The 21231-nt window shown below is 46.0% G+C and overlaps 1 protein-coding gene across 4 annotated transcripts in view; it reads right to left on the bottom strand.

Moving 5' to 3' along the window:
- The window catches only part of LOC137331133 (B-cell scaffold protein with ankyrin repeats-like), a 230899-nt gene that overhangs the window by 190980 nt on the left and 18688 nt on the right, over nucleotides 1-21231 (bottom strand). The gene's annotated exons all lie outside the window — the stretch shown is intronic.

Here is a 21231-nt window from a genome sequence, read left to right as displayed (position 1 = left end):
CTATGATCCTATGATAGTTCATCCTTGTAACCCACTTTGCTGAACCCCAGGCAGCCGTACAGATGAATTTTCCATGTTCCCTGCAGGATATTGTGACATATTTCCTTCTGATTTTAATCTTCAGTTCCAAATTTAAACAGGTATTCATCTACTGTTTCCTGAAGGAATTTAATTGGATCACATCCTCATATAAACTACATTATGGGACAGATTGCTTTTAATTTCTAATAAAGCAGGTAAGTACGTGGATAGCCAGGAACTCAGGTGGTTAAATTAACTTGCTTTGCTTTTGACAACGGTGATCATATAGAATAAGGGCGAATGATTGCAATCCTGTGTCAAAGAGAAATTCTGACCCTTCCTAAAATATTGGGCCGGATTTTGTTAGAAAAATAACCGCGTGTTAACGACGCAGGCCGTTATTAAAATGCAAATTCGGCCGGCAGGTTCAGGGGATTGAGAGAGACGCCGTGAGTTACAAATCTCCAGAACCTGCTGGTCAATTTACCCCGCTCCTCCGTCTGCTTCACACAAACGGCATCTCGTCCTCAACCTCCCCGTTAGTTTTAAGAACTTGCTGGATTTGCACATTAAACGCGCAGAAAGTTAGGGCTGGTGATTAACAGTGTAAGTACCCCTTTTAACAATGTGATATTTGTTAATACAAAGCCAATCAACCGCCCTGGCCCAGAAAGGGAACAGTTTAAACCGTGGAGTCTCAGTCCTACAGGTAGTACATTTTTGTTAGAGATTATTAAATTTTCACATTTAAAATGTATTTCTTACTTTTCCTTTCTGCCCTTTTTTTCTCTCTCTTAATCCAATCTTTCTTTCCCTCTCTTGATTTCTCTTTCTGTTCCTGATTTGACTCGAATTCACCAGATCTCCTTCTCCATCGTTCCTCTGTTTCTTTCTCAATCCTTTAATCTCATTGGTTGAGGAGATAGACTGTTGGTCCCATCGTTCACTGAGGTCCCAGATGCCCGGCTGTCCTCGCTGCCCCGTGATCAGCTCGAACTCCCAGCAAGTTACGGGGCAAATTATATCCGAGCTGAAGGATGCAGGAAAATGTCTAACTAACGCAGCGAGAGGCCGCACTCCAGCGAGACCTCGGACATTATGATACTTCCTTTTGCCCAGACGATTAACCTTTACTCTGTTTCTTGATGGACTGGAAAGGGTGTTCTGAATGGGATCTAGTCTACACCTTCTTGTTGGACAATCGAAATCATCACCAATAATACATGATTTGTAAAATGGTTCCCCTCCCCTTAAATCAATGACATATGACTCCAGCTGACACAACCCCTAGAGTACAGAGCCTGTCCCCACATCCCATCCCCAGCCTAACTAAATCCCCAGAACCCAGGACCAAACAAGTTGCTTCAACCCCCGTCCCACATGGCTCCCATCACAAGCACAATTATACCAAGAAACCAGGATGGATCAATGCACTCCTCCTGCAAGCACTCCACATCCACTTCATAAAATGTACATGTGAGTGTACTTCTAGGAACATAAGAAATAGGAGCAGGAGTAGGCCATACGGCCCCTCGAGCCTGCTCCGCCATTCAATTAGATCATGGCCGATCTTTGACCTCAACTCCACTTTCCCGCCTGATCCCCATATCCCTTGATTCCCTTAGTGTCCAAATTTCCATCGATCTCAGTCTTGAGCATATTCACAGCCCTCTGGGGTAGAGAATTCCAAAGATTCACAACCCTCTGAGTGAAGAAATTCCTCCTCATCTCAGTCTTGAATGGCCGACTCCTTATCCTGTGACTATGCCCCCTGGTTCTGGACTCTCCAGCCAGAGGAAACATCCTCTCAGCATCTACCCTGCCAAGCCCTCTCAGAATTCTATACGCTTCAATGAGATCACCTCTCATTCTTCCGAATTCCAGAGAGTATAGGCCCATTCTACTCAACCTCTCCTCCTAGGACAACCCTCTCATCCCAGGAATCAAAGAATTATTTGATTGGCCACTGCCAAGTGTTGGTTTCTAAAACCTACAGATTGTAGGAAGGGCGGTGAAGAGTTCCAAATTTTTGTACTCCTGGGAAAAGACAAGTTGGGAACAGTGCGATGAACAGACTTCAACAGAGTGGTGAAGTGCGGAGGAAGGACAATATGTAGAATAGTGCATTTGAAACTTGGGAACAATGGTGTCCATCGAATCGGAGAGAGGACGTCCCAAACTGCTTTGCAAGCACTTTTGAAGTGTAGTCGCTGTTGTAATGTAGGAAATGCGGCGGCCAATTTGCGCACAGCAAGATCCCACAAACAGCAATGTGATAATGACCAGATAATCTGTTTTTTGTGTTGTTGATTGAGGGATAAATATTGGCCCAGGACGCCGGGGAGAACTCTCCTGCTCTTCTTTGAAATAGTGCCATGGGATCTTTTACTTCTGCCTGAGAGGGAAGAAGGGGTCTCGGTCTAAAGTCTCATCTGAAAGATGGCACCTCCGACAGTGCGGCACTCCCTCAGCACCATGTGGAATGGTAACACCAAGAATGGGGTCAAAAAGAGAAAATTGCTAGTTTTTAAAAAAAAATTTGAGTGCCCTGATGGTTTAGTTGCTCCATTCCCTGTTACGTAACTGATTCACAAAGACAGAAACAATCCCAGTTTGCAATTCCCAGTCTGTGCAGAGTTAGCTGCTATCAGCACAGGTAGCAGTAAGGGTGCTATAATTGGACATAACACCCCTGAGTTAGGTATAGAAACATTATCCAGCACTCTCCCTGCTATGGAAAGATCTGCATTAATCCCCAAATTTCCCCAAAGCACCGAAGTTCAATTTTTGTAATTACTTCCACAAATTAATAAGCCAAGCCATTAATATTTGACTGTGAGGTAACCTATAGTCTACTGATAAATAAATTCCTTCTCCACTGAAAATGAGATCTCTTAGATGACCTATTTACCTGAAGCATCTCCAATAAAGAGCTCATTGCTCAGGTCTGAAGCTGAAGGTCAGGGTAGCCGTCAAGGACAAACACAAGTTAATCAGCTTTGTGGTCGGTTCCTATAGTCATCGTCAGCCACACGTCCACACTGCACAACTCTCAGCTGCATCAAAGGAACATGCTAACATAGGAACAGGAGGAGGCCATTCAGCCCCTCAAGCCTGTTCCACCATTCAATTAGATCATGGCTGATCTGTATCGTAACTCCATCTACCCGCCTTGGTTCCATAACCCTTAATACCCTTACCCAACAAAAATCGATCAATCTCATTTTTTGAAATTTTCAATTGACCCCCAGCCTCAACAGCTTTTTGGGGGAGAGAGTTCCAGATTTCCACTCTCCTTTGTGTGAAGAAGTGCTTCCTGACATCACCCCTGAACGGCCTAGCTCTAATTTTAAGGTTCTGCCCCCTTGTTCTGGACTCCCCCCACCAGAGGAAATAGTTTCTCTCTATCTACCCCATCAAATCCTTTAATCATCTTAAACACCTCAATTAGATCACCCCTTAATTTTCTATACTCGAGGGAATACAAGCCTAGTCTGTGCAACCTGTCCTCATAATTTAACCCTTTTAGCCCCGGTATCATTCTGGTGAATCTGCGCTGCACCCCCTCCAAGGCCGATATATCCTTCCTGGGGTGCTGTGCCCAGAACTGAACCCAGTACTCTAAATGGGGTCTAACCAGAGCTTTATATAACTTTAACATAACTTCCTCCTCTTTGTATTCCACCCTCTTGAGATAAAGGCCAACATTCCATTAGCCTTTTTCATTATTTTTTGTACCCGTCCACTAGCTTCAAAATGTGGGCAAAATCTGAGGTCCTCAATGCGAAAAGTAACTTGTGGGGCTTTTAAAAACTCTTTGAAGTGTCTTCCTGTACTATTCTGGGTGGTCCCGTCAGCCCAGGCACCTTCATGTTCACTTAGAAAAACACAAAACCCCCACATTCACATTGTTTGACTCTCAAGCACTTGTAGCATTTTTGTCAGGAACATAATCGGCAAAAGTCCTGTTTTTTCCAGGGATATAGAAGGATGGGAATCTGTACAAGAGCTTTGAAAATTCACAAAATCCATATACAAGTATAACCTGTGGTGGGCATTTATTTTTAAATCAGATTCTGATTCTTCAAACACCTAACATCGACGTCAGAGTGTACGACTACATAACAGACGGAAAATTCATTTATTTTTTTATATATATATTCGTTCATGGGATGTGGGTGTCACTGGCGAGGCCAGCATTTATTACCCATCCCTAATTGCCCTTGAGAAGGTGGTGGTGAGCCGCCGCCTTGAACCGCAGCAGTCCGTGTGGTGAAGGTTCTCCCACAGTGCTGTCAAGTAGGGAGTTCCAGGATTTTGACCCAGCGACGATGAAGGAACGGCGATATATTTCCAAGTCGTGATGGTGTGTGACTTGGAGGGGAACGTGCAGATGGTGTTGTTCCCATGTGCCTGCTGCTCTTGTCCTTCTTGGTGGTAGAGGCTGTGGATTTGGGAGGTGCTGTCGAAGAAGCCTTGGTGAGTTGCTGCAGTGCATCCTGTGGATGGAACACACTGCAGCCACGGTGCGCCGGTGGTGAAGGGAGTGAATGTTTAGGGTTTAGCCTCTGACCTGCTCTTGTAGCCACTGTATTTATGTGGCTGGTCCAGCTAAGTTTCTGGTCAATGGTGACCCCCAGGATGTTGATGGTGGGGGATTCGGCGATGGTAATGCCGTTGAATGTCAAGGGGTGGTGGTTAGACTCTCTCTTGTTGGAGATGGTCATTGCCTGGCACCAGTCTGGCACGAATGTTACTTGCCACTTATCAGCCCAAGCCTGGATGTTGTCCAGGTCTTGCTGCATGCAGGCTCGGACTGCTTCATTATTTGAGGGGTTGCGAATGGAACTGAACACTATGCAATCATCAGCGAACATCCCCATTTCTGACCTTATGATGGAGGGAAGGTCATTGATGAAGCAGCTGAAGATGGTTGGGCATAGGACACTGCCCTGAGGAACTCCTGCAGCAATGTCCTGGGGGTGAGATGATTGGCCTCCAACAACCACTACCATCTTCCTTTGTGCTAGGTATGACTCCAGCCACTGGAGAGTTTTCCTCCTGATTCCCATTGACTTCAATTTTACTAGTGCTCCTTGGTGCCACACTTGGTCAAATGCTGCCTTGATGTCAAGGGCAGTCACTCTCACCTCACCTCTGGAATTCAGCTCTTTTGTCCATGTTTGGACCAAGGCTGCAATGAGGTCTGGAGCCGAGTGGTCCTGGCGGAACCCAAACTGAGCATCGGTGAGCAGGTTATTGGTGAGTAAGTGCCGCTTGATAGCACTGTCGACGACACCTTCCATCACTTTGCTGATGAATGAGAGTAGACTGATAGGATGGTAATTGGCCGGATTGGATTTGTCCTGCTTTTTGTGGACAGGATATACCTGGGTAATTTTCCACATTGTCGGGTAGATGCCAGTGTTGTAGCTGTACTAGAACAGCTTGGCTAGAGGCACAGCTAGTTCTAGAGCGCAAGTCTTCAGCACTACAGCTGGGATGTTGTCAGGGCCCATAGCCTTTGCTGTATCCAGTGCACTCAGCCGTTTCTTGATATCACGTGGGGTGAATCGAATTGTCTGAAGACTGGCTTCTGTGATGGTGGGGATATCGGGAGGAGGCCGAGATGGATCATCCACTCGGCACTTCTGGCTGAAGATGGTTGCAAACGCTTCAGCCTTGTCTTTTGCACTCACATGCTGGACTGTGCCATCATTGAGGATGGGGATGTTTACAGAGCCTCCTCCTCCCGTTAGTTGTTTAATTGTCCACCACCATTCACGACTGGATGTGGCAGGACTGCAGAGCTTTGATCTAATCCGTTAGTTGTGGAATGGCTTAGCTCTGTCTATAGCAAGTTGCTTCCGCTGTTTAGCACGCATGTAGTCCTGAGTTGTAGCTTCACCAGGTTGGCACCTCATTTTTAGGTACGCCTGGTGCTGCTCCTGGCATGCTCTTCTACACTCTTCATTGAACCAGGGTTGATCCCCTGGCTTGTTGGTAAAGGTAGAGTGAGGAATATGCTGGGCCATGAGGTTACAGATTGTGCTGGAATACAATTCTGCTGCTGCTGATGGCCCACAGCACCTCATGGATGCTCAGTTTTGAGCTGCTCGATCTGTTCTGAATCTATCCCATTTAGCACGGTGGTAGTGCCACACAACACGTTGGATGGTGTCCTCAGTGCGAAGACAGGACTTCGTCTCCACGAGGACTGTGTGGTGGTCACTCCTAACAATACTGTCATGGGCAGATGCATTTGCGATAGGTAGATTGGTGAGGACGAGGTCAAGTAAGTTTTTCCCTCGTGTTGGTTCGCTCACCACCGACCGCAGGCCCAGTCTGGCAGCTATGTCCTTCAGGACTCGGCCAGCTCGGTCAGTGGTGGTGCTACCGAGCCACTCTTGGTGATGGACATTGAAGTCCCCCACCCAGAGTACATTCTGTTCCCTTGCTTCCTCCAAGTGGTGCTCAACATGGAGGAGGACTGATTCATCAGCTGAGGGAGGGCGGTAGGTGGTAATCAGCAGGAGGTTGCCTTGCCCATGTTTGACCTGATGCCATGAGATTGTTTTAATGTGATAGCAGCCTTGGACAAAGTTAATTAAAGGAAACCAATTAAATGTGCAAGTGTGATCAGCAAGGTGAGATGATGCAGAATTGGATAGATTTTGCACCCAATGGCTGGATCAATACAAATGGTTAAAGGTCAACTATGGCACACAGCAGGACTCCTCCGTATCACACGGTAATCAAACACCTCAAATACAAAGGCTAATTATTTCCTCCAGTGCCGTCCTTCTGCAGCATTGACTAGAAACTTAACTGGACCAGCCACATAAATACTGTGGCTACAGGAGCAGGTCAGAGGCTGGAAATTCTGCGGCAAGTGACTCACCTCCTGACTTCCCAAGGCCTTTCAACCATCTACAAGGCACAAGTCAGGAGTGTGATGGAATACCCTCCACTTGCCTGGATCAGTGCAGCTCCAACAACACTCAAGAAGCTCGACACCATCCAGGACAAAGCAGCCCGCTTGATTGGCACCCCATCCACCACCCAAAACATTCACTCCCTTCACCACCGGCGCACAGTAGCTGCAGTGTGTAGCATCCACAGGATGCAATGCAGCAACTCGCCAAGGCTTCTTTGACAGCACCTCCCAAACCCGTGACCTCTACTGCCTAGAAGGACAAGAGCAGCAGGCACATGGGAACAACACCACCTGCACATTCCCCTCCAAGTCACACACCATCACGACTTGGAAATATATCGCCGTTCCTTCATCGTCGCTGGGTCAAAATCCTGGAACTCCCTTCCTAACAGCACTGTGGGAGAACCTTCACCACACGGACTGCAGCGGTTCAAGAAGGCGGCTCACCACCACCTTCTCAAGGGCAATTAGGGATGGGCAATAAATGCCGGCCTCGCCAGCGACACCCACATCCCATGAACGAATTTTTAAAAATAAGGAGCCTGACGCTTGCTTAAGGTCCCCTCTCAGAGGCAGCTGACAAAGAAGATAAGTAACGTACCTGTGAATGTGGAGTGGGGAAGAGCAGGAGTGCACCTCTTGACCCCCACATTAAAGGGCTACCCCATCACGCCGCTCCTGGCCCCAAGGCCCCCGACCCCCAGGTTCCCGGTTCCGACCCCTGACCTACAGACTCCCCAGCTCCGACCTGCACGCACCCTGGCCCCAAGTCCCCTGACCCCCGACCTCCAGGCTCCCCGATTCTGATCCCCAACCTCCAAGCTCCATGGCTCTGACCCCCGATCCCAACCCCCGACCTCCAGGCTCCCCGGCTCCGACCCCCAACCCCAACCCCCAATCTCCAGGCCCCGACTCCGCAGCTCCGTTAATACTGGCAGATGTAAACGTTCATGAATTCCAACAGGATCAAGGGTGCCTGGGGCCAGGGGGTGGAGCTCTGGCTTTGCCCTGGTGGCGCTCCAGACAGTGAGCAAATTCGGGGGTCCCCATCCTTTCTTTCTCTGCACCAGCATATTCTTTATCCACATTGGCGTCTGTGAATAGGATTGCTGAATTCGTGCCAGTTTGTGCCGTATTGGAGGGCAGTTTTGTGCTGTGTTCTGAAGTCTGCTGGGAATCAGATTAGAATTGCTCTTTGATCGAGATCTTTATCCCATCTGTTTAGGCTGGAATGATACCCAAGTCCCAGATCATTGCACCATATTTCATTGCATCATCTGGTCCCCCTAAATTAAAGATTATTATCCTTCCTTTAATCCACTCTTTTCGTCTGTTGACTATTTTTAGCACAACAACGTCGATGGGCATTTGACGGGTAATTTTCTAAGTACACGCCTGGAGAAGAAATCATACAGGCTACCTTGCACATACTGGAAAATCACGGGCACGCTGCCAATCGATTCAATCAACAGACTGACGATCACAGCCAACGGGCCCGCAGTTTCCCCATTTGGGCTGACGGTTTGTGGGTCCCAGTCATGTCTCAGCGGGTGTCACTCTCGCCTCTGAGTCAGCAGGTGACGAGTTCAGGTCCCACTCCAGAGACCTGAGGGCATAATCTAGGCCGACACTCCCAGTGCAGCATTGAGGGAGTGCTGCACTGTCGGAGGTGCCGTCTTTCAGCTGAGATGTTAAACCGAGGCCCCGTCTGACCTCTCAGGTGGATGTAAAAGATCCCACGGCCAATATTCAAAGAAGAGCAGGGGAGTTCTCCCCGGTGTCCTGGCCAATATTCAACCCTCATCCAACACTTAAAAAATAAACAGATTATCTGGTCATTTATCTCATTGCTGTTTGTGGGATCTTGCTATGTGCAAATTTGCTGCCGCGTTTCCTGTATTACAACAGTGACTACGCTTCATTGGCTGTAAAGTGCTTTGGGACGTCCTGAAAGGCGCTTTATAAATGCAAGTTCTTTCTCTCTTTTTACTGCTGGTGCACACGCAGAAATTACCATTCTATGGTTTTGTTCCCTAGTTTATATTCAAGCGAAATATTTTTGTTTTTGCTTAAGACCAACGAATGGAGGCGAGTTAAGCTCTGAGTGTTGAAAGTGGATCGAAGAGGAAGGGGCTGGGTTCGATCGTCAGTCTGTGTCGTGTTAGCTCATCGCAGCTGGTGTGGTGGAAGGGAGCTGCAAATATTGGCCGCAGGACGGTGACAGGAAGCAAGTGTGACACTCGCTGGAAACACGTACAAGACTTTTCATATGTTACTGGAAGATCTTCAGTAGCATGTCCCACCGCGAGTGGGAGGGGAGGGCGTTTTGTAATGACAGGGTCATTACCAACAAAGTGCAACAGAGAAAGTGTTACAGGAAGTCAGTATGATGCCGGCAGGAAGTTACATTGAGTTACATCAAAACTACAGCACAGAAACAGGCCATTCGGCCCAACTGGTCTATGCCGGTGTTCATGCTCCACACGAGCCTCCTCCCTCCCTACTTCATCCCACCCTATCAGCATATCCTTCTATTCCTTTCTCCCTCATGTGTTTATCCAGCTTCCCCTTAAATGTATCTACATTATTCGCCTTAACCACTCCTTGTGGGAGCGAGTTCCACATTCTCACCACTTTTTCGGTAAAGAAGTTTCTCCTGAATTCCTTATTGGATTTATTATTATTATCATTTTATAATTGGCCATGTGGGTGACAGTGAGGAGGAAAGCTGTAGACAGCAGGAAGATATCAATGGGCTGGTCAGGTGGGCAGAAAAGTGGCAAATGGAATTCAATCCAGCGAAATATAAAGTAATGCATTTGGGGAGGGCAAATAAGGCAAGGGAATACACAATAAATGGGAGGATACTGAGAGGTGTAGAGGAAGTGAGGGACCTTGGAGTGCATGTCCACAGATCCCTGAAGGTAGCAGGACAGGTAGATAAGGTGGTTAAGAAGGCATATGGAATACTTTCCTTTCTTAGATGAGGCACAGAATATAAGAGCAGGGAGGTTATGCTGGAACTGTGTAAAACACTAGTTAGGTCACAGCTTGAGTACTGCGTACAGTTCTGGTCACCACATTATAGGAAAGATGTGATTGCACTAGAGAGGGCACAGAGGAGATTTACAAGGATATTGCCAGGACTGGAGAATTTTAGCTATGAGGAAAGATTGGATAGGCTGGGGTTATTTTCCTCGGCAAGCTTAGATATGAGACTTTCTATGCCTTCATCTAAGTCGTTAATAAATATTGTGAATAATTGAGGCCCCAAGACAGATCCCTGCGGGACTCCACTAGTCACATCCTGCCAATGTGAGTACCTACCCATTATCCCTACTCTCTGTCGCCTTTCGCTCAGCCAACTTCCTAACCAAGTCCGTACTTTTCCCTCGATTCCATGGGCTTCTATCTTAGCTAACAGTCTCTTATGTGGGACCGTATCAAATGCCTTCTGGAAGTCCATAAATAACATCCATTGACATTCCCCTGTCCACTACTTTAGTCACCTCTTCAAAAAATTTAATCAGGTTTCTCAGGCACGACCTACTTTTCACAAATCCATGCTGGCTCTCCCTGATTAACTGAAAATTCTCAAGGTGTTCAGTCACCCTGTCCTTAATTATAGACTCCAGCATTTTCCCGACAACAGATGTTAGGCTAACTGGTCTATAATTCCCTGGTTTCCTTCTCTCTCCTTTCTTAAAAAGTGGAGTGACATGTGCAATTTTCCAATCTAGAGGGACGGTTCCTGAATCTAGAGAACTTTGAAAGATTATAGTTAGGGCATCTGCAATGTGCTCACCGAATTCCTTTAAAACCATGGGATGGAAACCATCTGGTCCTGGGGATTTGTCACTTTTTAGTGCTATTACTTCCCTTCTGAAATGTGTGCTGACTATTCTTTATTATATTTTTGTTCTCTAGATGTACACTATATGAAATGGCAGAACAGGCTCAAGGGACAGAACTGCCTACGTCTGTTCCTATGTTCCTATACAATCATGGGATATGAACCTGAGCAGGGAGACAGAGGAGGGGGAAACAAGGATAGAAACAAAAGGGAGAAAGGGAAGAAGCAATAGTGGAAGGCAGAGAAAACAAGGGCGAGAAACAAATAGGGCCACAGTGCAAAATAAAACTAAGATGACTAGCAATCTTAAAAAGACAAGTCTAAAGGCATTGTGTCTTAATGCGTGGAGCATTCGCAATAAGGTAGATGAATTAACAGCGCAGATAGATATTAAAGGTTATGATATAGTTGCGATTACAGAGACATGGCTGCAGGGTGACCAAGGATGGGAACTGAACATCCAGGGGTATTCAATATTTAGGAAGGACAGGCAAAAAGGGAAAGGATGTGGGGTAGCATTGTTAGTAAAGGAGGAAATCAATGCAATAGTGAGGAAGGATATTAGCTCAGAAAATCACTGTGGAATCTGTATGGGTGGAGCTAAGAAACACCAAGGGGCAGAAAACGTTGGTGGGGGTTGTCAATAGGCCCCCAAACAGTAGTGGAGATGTAAGGGAGGGCATTAAACAGGAAATTAGAGACGCATGCAAGAAGGGTACAACTATAATCGTGGGTGACTTTCATTTACATACAGATTGGTCAAACCAAATTAGCAATAATACTGTGGGGGAGGAATTCCTGGAGTGTGTACGTGATGGATTTCCAGATCAATATGTTGAGGAACCAACTAGAGAACAGGCGATCCTAGACTGGGTATTGTGCAATGAGAAAGGATTAATTAACAATCTTGTTGTGCAGGGTCCCTTAGGGAAGAGCGACCATAACATGATAGAATTCTTCATTAAGATGGAGAGTGAAGTAGTTGAATCCAAAACTAGGGTCCTGAATCTAAATAAAGGAAATTATGAAAGTATGAGGTGTGAGTTGGCTATGATAGATTGGGGAACTTTACTAAAAGGGATGACGGTGGATAGGCAATGGCTAATATTTAAAGAACATGTGCAGGAATTACAACAATTATTCATTCCTGTCTGGTGCTAAAATAAAACAGGATAGGTGGCTCAACCATGGCTTACAAAAGAAATTAGGGATAGTATTAGATCCAAAGAGGAGACATATAAAATTGCCAGAAAAAGCGGCAAGCCTGAGGATTGGGAGCAATTTAGAATTCAGCAAAGGAGGACAAAGAGATTGATTAAGAGGGGAAAAATAGAGTATGAGAGTAAACTAGCAGGGAACATAAAAACTGACTGTAAAAGCTTCTATAAATATGTCAAGAGAAAAAGATTAGTGAAGACAAATGTAGGTCCTTTACAGTGAGAAATGGAGGAAATTATAATGGGGAACAAAGAAATGGCAGAACAATTAAACACATACTTTGGTTCTGTCTTCACAAATGAGGACACAAATAACCTGCCAGAAATGTTAGGGAACCAAGGGTCTAGTGAGGGAGGAACTGAAGGAAATCAGTATTAGTAAAAAAAATAGTGCTAGGGAAATTAATGGGCCTAAAGGCTGACAAGTCCCCTGGGCCTGATAATCTACATCCCAGAGTACGAAAGGAAGTGGCCCTGGAAATAGTGGATGCATTGGTGATCATCTTCCAAAATTCTATAGACTCTGGAACAGTTCCGACAGATTGGAGGGTGGCAAATGTAACCCCACTAATTAAAAAAGGAGGGAGAGAAAAAACAGGGAATTACAGACCAGTTAGCCTAACATCAGTAGTGGGGAAAATGCTAGAGTCTATTATAAAAGATGTGATAACAGAACACTTGGAAGGCATTAACGGGATTGGACAAAGGCAGCATGGGTTTATGAAAAGGAAATCATGCTTAACAAATCTACTGGAGTTTTTTTGAGGATGTAACTAGTAGAATAGATAGGGGAGAACCAGTGGATGTGGTGTATTTGGATTTTCAGAAGGCTTTTGATAAGGTCCCACACAAGAGGTTAGTGTGCAAAATTAATGCACATGGGATTGGGGGGAATATGCTGACATGGATTGAGAATTGGTTGACAGACAGGAAACAGAGAGTAGGAATAAACGGGTCTTTTTCCGGGTGGCAGGCAGTGACTAGTGGGGTACCGCAGGGATCAGTGCTTGGGCCCCAGCTATTCACAATATATATCAATGATTTGGATCAGGGAACTAAATGTAACATTTCCAAGTTTGCAGATGACACAAAGCTGGGGTGGAATGTTAGCTGTGAGGAGGATGCAAAGAGGCTCCAATGTGATTTAGACAAGTTGGGTGAATGGGCAAGAACATGGCAGATGCAGTATAACGTGGATAAATGTGAGGTTATCCACTTTGGTTGTAAAAGCAGAGACAGATTATTATCTGAATAGAGATAGATTGGGAAAAGGGGAGGTGCAACGAGACCTGGGTGTCCTTGTACACCAGTCGCTGAAAGCGAGCAGCAAGCAGTTAGGAAGGCGAATGGTATGTTGGCCTTCATTGCAAGAGGATTTGAGTACAGGAGCAGGGATGTCTTACTGCAGTTATACAGGGCCTTGGTGAGACCACATCTGGAGTATTGCCTGCAGTTTTGGTCTCCTTATCTGAAGAAGGATGTCCTTGCCATGGAGGGAGTGCAGCGAAGGTTTACCAGACTGATTCTTGGGATGGCAGGACTGACGTAGGAGGAGAGATTGGGTCGACTAGGCCTATATTCACTTGAGTTTCGAAGAATGAGAGGTGATCTCATTGAAACATATAGAATTCTAACAGGGCTAGACAGGCTAGATGCAGGGAGGATGTTCCCGATGGCTGGGGAGTCCAGAATCAGGGGTCACAGTCTCAGGATACGGGGTATGCCATTTAGAACCGAAATGAGGAGAAATTTCTTCACTCAGAGGGTGGTGAAGCTGTGGAATTCTCTACCACAGAAGGCAGTGGAGGCCAAGTCATTAGATGTATTCAAGAAGGAGATAGATATATTTCTTAATGCTAAAGGGATCAAGGGATATGGGGAAAAAGCGGGAACGGGATACTGAGTTAGACGATTAGCCATGATCATTTTGAATGGCGGAGCAGGTCCGAAGGGCCGAATGGCCTACTCTTGCTTCTATTTTGTATGATTCTATGAATCTACGATCAACTATAAAGTACGCTTTTAGAAACTTATAGCAATGGCAGCACCATTATTAATCCTCCAGTGTACACAACATTATATACAAAAAGGGACAGAGCCAACAGCCCCCAGACTGACGGTCAGTCAGGTCAAACACTGAGTAAATCCCCATGTAAACGGTGCAGGATATATATTATAAAATAAGACATTCGATGCAGAAAGTGAATTTGTTTTTTCAAATCATGGTTAATAACCAGTCAGACTTTCTGTTACTTTATTCAGGTTTCTGCCGTGTGAACCCACCAGGGAACAATTATTTTCTCTTTAGTCACTCATATCTAATTTGCATAATTTATTTGACAATAATACTGGGACAGCTTCCTTATATCCCTCACTAAATTCCCAATTACACCATTTGTTGCTCTAAAAATCAAATGTTAATGATTTGACAAAGCTGACTCACCCACTATGCAAATATTATTTAAAAAATTTTTTTTTAAACAGTAGCAGGTCCAAAACTTCCTGTTTCAATTCCCCAAAACAGCAGCAGCGTCAGGAACTGAGGTAATGAGTGGGTCCTTGTTTGTAGCTGCTTAGCGTTAAGGCCACACGGCTGTACAGCAATGTCAGCAGTGGCTCAGTGGGTAGCACTCATAGAATCATCGAATGGTTACAGCACAGAAGGAGGCCATTCGGGCCATCGAGCTCGTGCCAGCTCTTTGTAAGAGCAATCCAGTTAGTCCCACTCCCCTGCTCTTTCCCGTAGCCCTGCAAATTTTTTCCCTTCAAATATTTATCCAATTCCTTTTTGAAGGCCATGATTGAATCTGCTTCCACCACCCCCTCGGGCAGTGCATTCCAGATCATAACCACTCACTGCATAAAAAAGCTTATCCTCATGTCACCTTTGGTTCTTTTGCCAATCACCTTAAATCTGTGTCCTCCGGTTCTCGACCCTTCCACTAATGGGAACAGTTTCTCTTTATTTACTTTATCTAAACCCTTCATGATTTTGAACACCTCTATCAAATCTCCTCTCAACCTTCTCTGCTCTAAGGAGAACAACCCCAGCTTCTCCAGTCTATCCACGTAACTGAAGTCCCTCATCCCTGGAATCATTCCAGTAAATCTCTTCTGCACCCTCTCTAAGGCCTTCACATCTTTCCTAAAGTGCGGTGCCCAGACTTGGACACAATACTCCAGTTGTGGCCGAACCAGTGTTTTATAAAGGTTCAACATAACTTCCTTTCTTTTGTACTCTGTGCCTCTATTTATAAAGCCCAGGATCCCGTTTACTTTTTTAACTGCTTTCTCAACCTATCCTGCCTTCTTCAAACATTTGTGCACATAGAACCCCAGATCTCTCTGTTCCTGCACCCTCTTTAGAATTGTGCCATTTAGTTTATATTGCCTCTCCTCATTCTTCCTGACTATCACTTTGCACTTCTCTGCATTAAATTTCATCTGCCACGTGTCCGCCCATTCCACCAGCCTGTCTGTATCCTCTTGAAGTCTATCACTATCCTCCTCACTGTTCACTACACTTCCGAGTTTTGTGTCATCTGAAAATTTGGAAATTGTGCCCTGTGCACCCAAGTCCAAGTCATTAATATATATCAAGAAAAGCAGTGGTCCCAGCACCGACCCCTGGGGAACACCACTGTACACCTCCCTCCAGTCCAAAAAACAACCGTTCACAACTACTCTCTGTTTCCTGTCATTTAGCCAATTTTGTATCCATGCTGCCACTGCCCCCTTTTATTCCATGTGCTTCAGTTTTGCTGTCAAGCCTATTTTGTGGCACTTTATCAAACGCCTTTTGGAAGTCCATATACACCACATCAACCGCATTGCCCTCATCGACCCTCTCTGTTACCTTATCAAAAAACTCAATCAAGTTAGTTAAACACGATTTGCCTTTAACAAATCCGTGCTGGCTTTCCTTTATTAATCCACACTCGTACAAGTGACTATTAATTTTGTCCCGGATTATCGTTTCTAAAAGCTTCCCACCATTGACGTTAAACTGACCGGCCTGTAGTTGCTGGGTTTATCCTTACACCCTTTTTTTGAACAAGGGTGTAACATTTGCAACTCTCCAGTCCTCTGGCACCACCTCCACATCTAAGGATGTTTGGAAGATTATGGCCAGTACCCCCACAATTTCCACCCTTACTTTCCTCACCTCCTCTCATCCTGATCAGAAGGTCACGGGTTCAAGCCCCTTTCCAGAGACTTGAGCACATGATCTAGGCTGACACGTCCAGTGCCAGTACTGAGGGAGTGTTCCACTGTCGGAGGTGCTGCCCTTCGGATGAGACGTTAAACCAAGGCCCCGTCTGCCCTCTTAGGTGGATGTAAAAGATCCCATGACACTATTTCACCGAGTTACATCAAAACTACAGCACAGAAAAAGGCCATTCGGGCCAACTAGTCCGTGCCAGTATTTATGCTCCACACGAGCCTCCTCCCTCCCAATTTCATCTCATCCTATCAGCAGATCCTTCTATTCCTTTCTCCCTCATCTAGCTTCTCCTAAAATCCATCTACACTATTCACCTCAACTACTCCTTGTGGGAGCGAGTTCCACATTCTCACCACTCTCTGGGTAAAGAATTTTCTCCTGAATTCCTTATTGGATTTATTAGTGACTATTTTATATTTATGGCCCCCTAGTTTTGGATTCCCCCACAAGCAGAAACATTTTCTCTACGTCTACCCTATCAAACCCTATCATTATCTTAAAGGCCTCTATCAGGTCACCCCTCAGCCTCCTCTTTTCTAGAGAAAAGAGCCCCAGCCTGTTCAGCCTTTCGTGATAAGGAGATCCTCTCAGTTCTGATATCATCCTTGTGAAACTTTTTTGCATTTTCTCCAGTGCCTCTGCATCCTTTCTATAAAATGGAGACCAGAACTGTGCACAATACTCCAAGTGTGGTCTAACCAAGGTTCTATACAAGTTTAACATAATTGCTTTGCTTTTCGATTCTATCCCCTAGAAATGAACCCGAGTGCTTGATTTGCTTTTTGTTATGTCCTTATTAATCTGCGTTGCTACTTTTAGTGATTTGTGTATCTGTACCCCAGGTCCTTTTGCTGCTATATCGCATTTAGACTCTTAGGCCTCAATTTTAAAATGGCGGTGGGATGGGAGCCGGGTCAGTGGGCGCGCGGGTAACCCGACTAATAACATTTTACCGTTTCCCCCACACGATCGCAAGTTAATTGATGGCCCTTTACGTGGCTTCCGGGTTTGCCGTTGGAAAGCTGCGCAGTTGGGCGGACTGCGCACCCGCATCACAGGCTGTCAGCTGGAGGAGCCCTGTTTAAAGGGCCAGTCCTCCAAAGGCTTTTGCTGCAGCAAAGACCAAAGTGACACAATGGAGCAGCAGAGGGGCAAGGCTGCTCCAAGGTCCGACGGTGCCCCTCTGCAGCAGCTACTGGCCGGGGTGAGGAGGAGGAGGGAAGTGTTTTATCCCGCGGACGGGAGGAAGTGCCCTGCCTCTGCCACCAAGAAGGCCTGGCTCGAGGTGGCAGACGAGGTCACCAGCAGCAGCAACATCTCCCGCACCTGGATCCAGTGCAGGAAGCGTTTCAATGACCTAACTAGGTCAGCAAAAGTGAGTACACTTACTCATTCTCCTGCATTCCGTGTTTTACATCACTGCCCAACCCCCCCAATTCATTCTGCACTGCCAACACGAAGTTGATCCTGGGTATGGAAGGGTTGTCTTATGAGGAAAGATTGAACAGGTTGGGTCTCTACTCATTGGAGTTTAGAAGAATGAGAGGAGATCTTATTGAAACATACAAGATTCTGAGGGGACTCGATAGGGTCGATGCTGAGAGGATGTTACCCCTCATGGGGGAATCTAAAACTAGGGGGCATAGTCTCAGAATAAGGGGTCGCCCATTTAAGACGAAAATGAGGAGGAATTTCTTCTCCCAGTGGGTCGTGAATCTTTGGAATTCTTTACCCCAAAAAGCTGTGGAGGCTGAGTCATTGAATACATTCAAGGCTGAGTTAGACAAATTTTTGATCAGCAAGGGAGTCAAAGGATATGGGGAAAAGGCGGGAAAGTGGAGTTGAGGTAAAAATCAGATCAGCCATGATCTCACTAAATGGCGGAGCAGGCTTGAGGGGCCGAATGGCCTACTCCTGCTCCTATCTCTTATGGTCTTATGGTCTAAGACTACACTATCACATTGCTCCTCACACCCACTTAAGGCTCATGCTCAACTTACCTGCACTTCCTCACCTCCCCATTAGTCACCCCACCACTACCTCTCACCCCACCCCTCATCTAATGTGATGGCTCTGTCTCATACTCACCCTCTGATGGTCCTCTTTCACGGTCAGCCTCACCCAAACCAATGCATTCATTGGCTGGCCACTTCACCCTCACTCACTCACGTCTGTTTTTTCTCCCCTTCTAAGAGAAGAGTGCGCAAAATGCACACGAGAGGGTAAGGACTGGAGGGGGGGGGGGGGTCCTCACAGACGCGGAGCAGGATGCGCTGGAGCTCAGCCGCACCCTCGAGTGCCTGTCCGTTGGGGACGGCGAGACAGGCACTCCACAAACGTCTGGTGACACAACTTTAACATTCAACACACACAATATGAATTGATGTTAACAATGCTTGCCATCTTCAACACCTCAGTATGCTCATCGCAACATGACACATCTGTAATGATGCTTAATATTGCCTTCTGTTCTCTTACAGGGCCTTCAGCGACTGCAGTGACGGCAGAGGGCGATTCCTCAGAGGAGCTCCCTACCTCTGAGGGTGCACCGTCACATCACAGCGAGCCATCCATCAGCGCAGATACTCACACCTCAGTGGGTCCTAGTAGTCAGTTAATGGGGTTGGCACCTGGTGAGTCACCACACACAAGTGAGCATGAGCACACACTAGTGGCAGGGGCATCTGTGGAGAGTCCACGTTGGTGGGAGCTCTCGTCTCCAGGCTCTGCTCAGCTGGATGCAGATGCTGAACCCCAGGAGCCATCCTTTAAAAGGAGAATGATCGAGGGACAGCAGCACATTTGTGAGGTACTGGAACAGGTGCCACGCGCACTCTCCACAATAGCGCAGAGGATGGAGGAGTCCAACTCCTGCATTAATGGAATGGTGACACAGGTGCGGCAGGGAATCTCAGAGATACTGTCACAGGGACGTGAGCAACTCTCTGAGATAGTGACACAGGTGAGTGCGGGAATGTCTGCAATGGAGAGAAGGCTAGCCTCCATTGAGTTTCAAACACTGCTCACAAATAAATCCATTCAGGCCCTGACAACGGTCGTTCGGACTCGGTGAATAACATTCTGCTGCCTCAAACAAGCTGACAGATACTTTAGAAGTGGCCTTCCAATGCAACACACATGTCCTTCAAACTGTTCTCCAGCAGGGTGGTAGGAATGGTGTGGGCCTGGCCTAGGAGAGGGATGATGGCGAAAGGGGACATGGAAGTGAGGATGCCACTCAAAGTGCTCCCACGTCTCACCCGTTGCCCCCCCTCAACCAGCACCCGCAATGCTGCCTCCTCTCCAGGTGGCTGAGTCTGCCCCTGCTAGATGATTTAACAGCGCAGATAGATATTAAAGGTTATGATATAGTTGCGATTACGGAGACATGGCTGCAGGGTGACCAAGGATGGGAACTGAACATCCAGGGGTATTCAATATTTAGGAAGGACAGGCAAAAAGGGAAAGGCGGTGGGGTAGCGTTGTTAGTAAAGGAGGAAATCAATGCAATAGTGAGGAAGGATATTGGCTCAGAAAATCACAATGTAGAATCTGTATGGGTGGAGCTAAGAAACACCAAGGGACAGAAAACGTTGGTGGGGGTTGTCTCTAGGCCCCCAAACAGTAGTGGAGATGTAGGGGAGAGCATTAAACAGGAAATTAGAGATGCATGCAAGAAGGGTACAACTATAATCATGGGTGACTTTAATCTACATATAGATTGGTCAAACCAAATTAGCAATAATTCCTGGAATTCCTGGAGTGTGTACATGATGGTTTTCTAGACCAATACATTGAGGAACCAACTAGAGAAGAGGCGATCCTAGACTGGGTATTGTGCAATGAGAAAGGATTAATTAACAATCTTATTGTGCGGGGTCCCTTAGGGAAGAGCGACCATAACATGATAGAATTCCTCATTAAGATGGAGAGTGAAGTAGTTGAATCCGAAACTAGGGTCCTGAATCTAAATAAAGGAAATTATGAAAGTATGAGGTGTGAGTTGGCTATGATAGATTGGGGAACTTTACTAAAAGGGATGACGGTGGATAGGCAATGGCTAATATTTAAAGAACGTGTGCAGGAATTACAACAATTATTCATTCCTGTCTGGCGCTAAAATAAAACAGGAAAGGTGGCTCAACCGTGGCTTACAAAAGAAATTAGGGATAATATTAGATCCAAAGAGGAGACATATAAAATTGCCAGAAAAAGCGGCAAGCCTGAGGATTGGGAGCAGTTCAGAATTCAGCAAAGGAGGACAAAGAGATTGATTAAGAGGGGAAAAATAGAGTATGAGAGTAAACTAGCAGGGAACATAAAAACTGACTGTAAAAGCTTCTATAAATATATCAAGAGAAAAGGATTAGTGAAGACAAATGTAGGTCCTTTACAATCAGAAATGGAGGAAATTATAATGGGGAACAAAGAAATGGCAGAACAATTAAACACATACTTTGGTTCTGTCTTCACAAATGAGGACACAAATAACCTCCCAGAAATGTTAGGGAACCAAGGGTCTAGTGAGAGGGAGGGACTGAAGGAAACCAGTATTAGTAAAAAATAGTGCTAGGGAAATTAATGGGGCTGAAGGCTGACAAATCCCCAGGGCCTGATAATCTACATCCCAGAGTACTAAAGGAAGTGGCCCTGGAAATAGTGGATGCATTGGTGATCATCTTCCAAAATTCTATAGACTCTGGAACAGTTCTTACAGATTGGAGGGTGGCAAATGTAACCCCACTAATTAAAAAAGGAGGGAGAGAAAAAACAGGGAATTACAGACCAGTTAGCCTAACATCAATAGTGGGGAAAATGCTCGAGTCTATTATAAAGGATGTGATAACAGAACACTTGGAAGGCATTAACGGGATTGGACAAAGTCAGCATGGGTTTATGAAAAGGAAATCATGCTTAACAAATCTACTGGAGTTTTTTTGAGGATGTAACTAGTAGAATAGATAGGGGAGAACCAGTG

The sequence above is a fragment of the Heptranchias perlo genome, chromosome 1 (genome assembly GCF_035084215.1).
Source record: "Heptranchias perlo isolate sHepPer1 chromosome 1, sHepPer1.hap1, whole genome shotgun sequence".
NCBI classification, from domain to species: domain Eukaryota; kingdom Metazoa; phylum Chordata; class Chondrichthyes; order Hexanchiformes; family Hexanchidae; genus Heptranchias; species Heptranchias perlo.
Note: the sequence above shows the minus strand (reverse complement) of the source record. Positions and strands in the feature narration are given on the sequence as shown.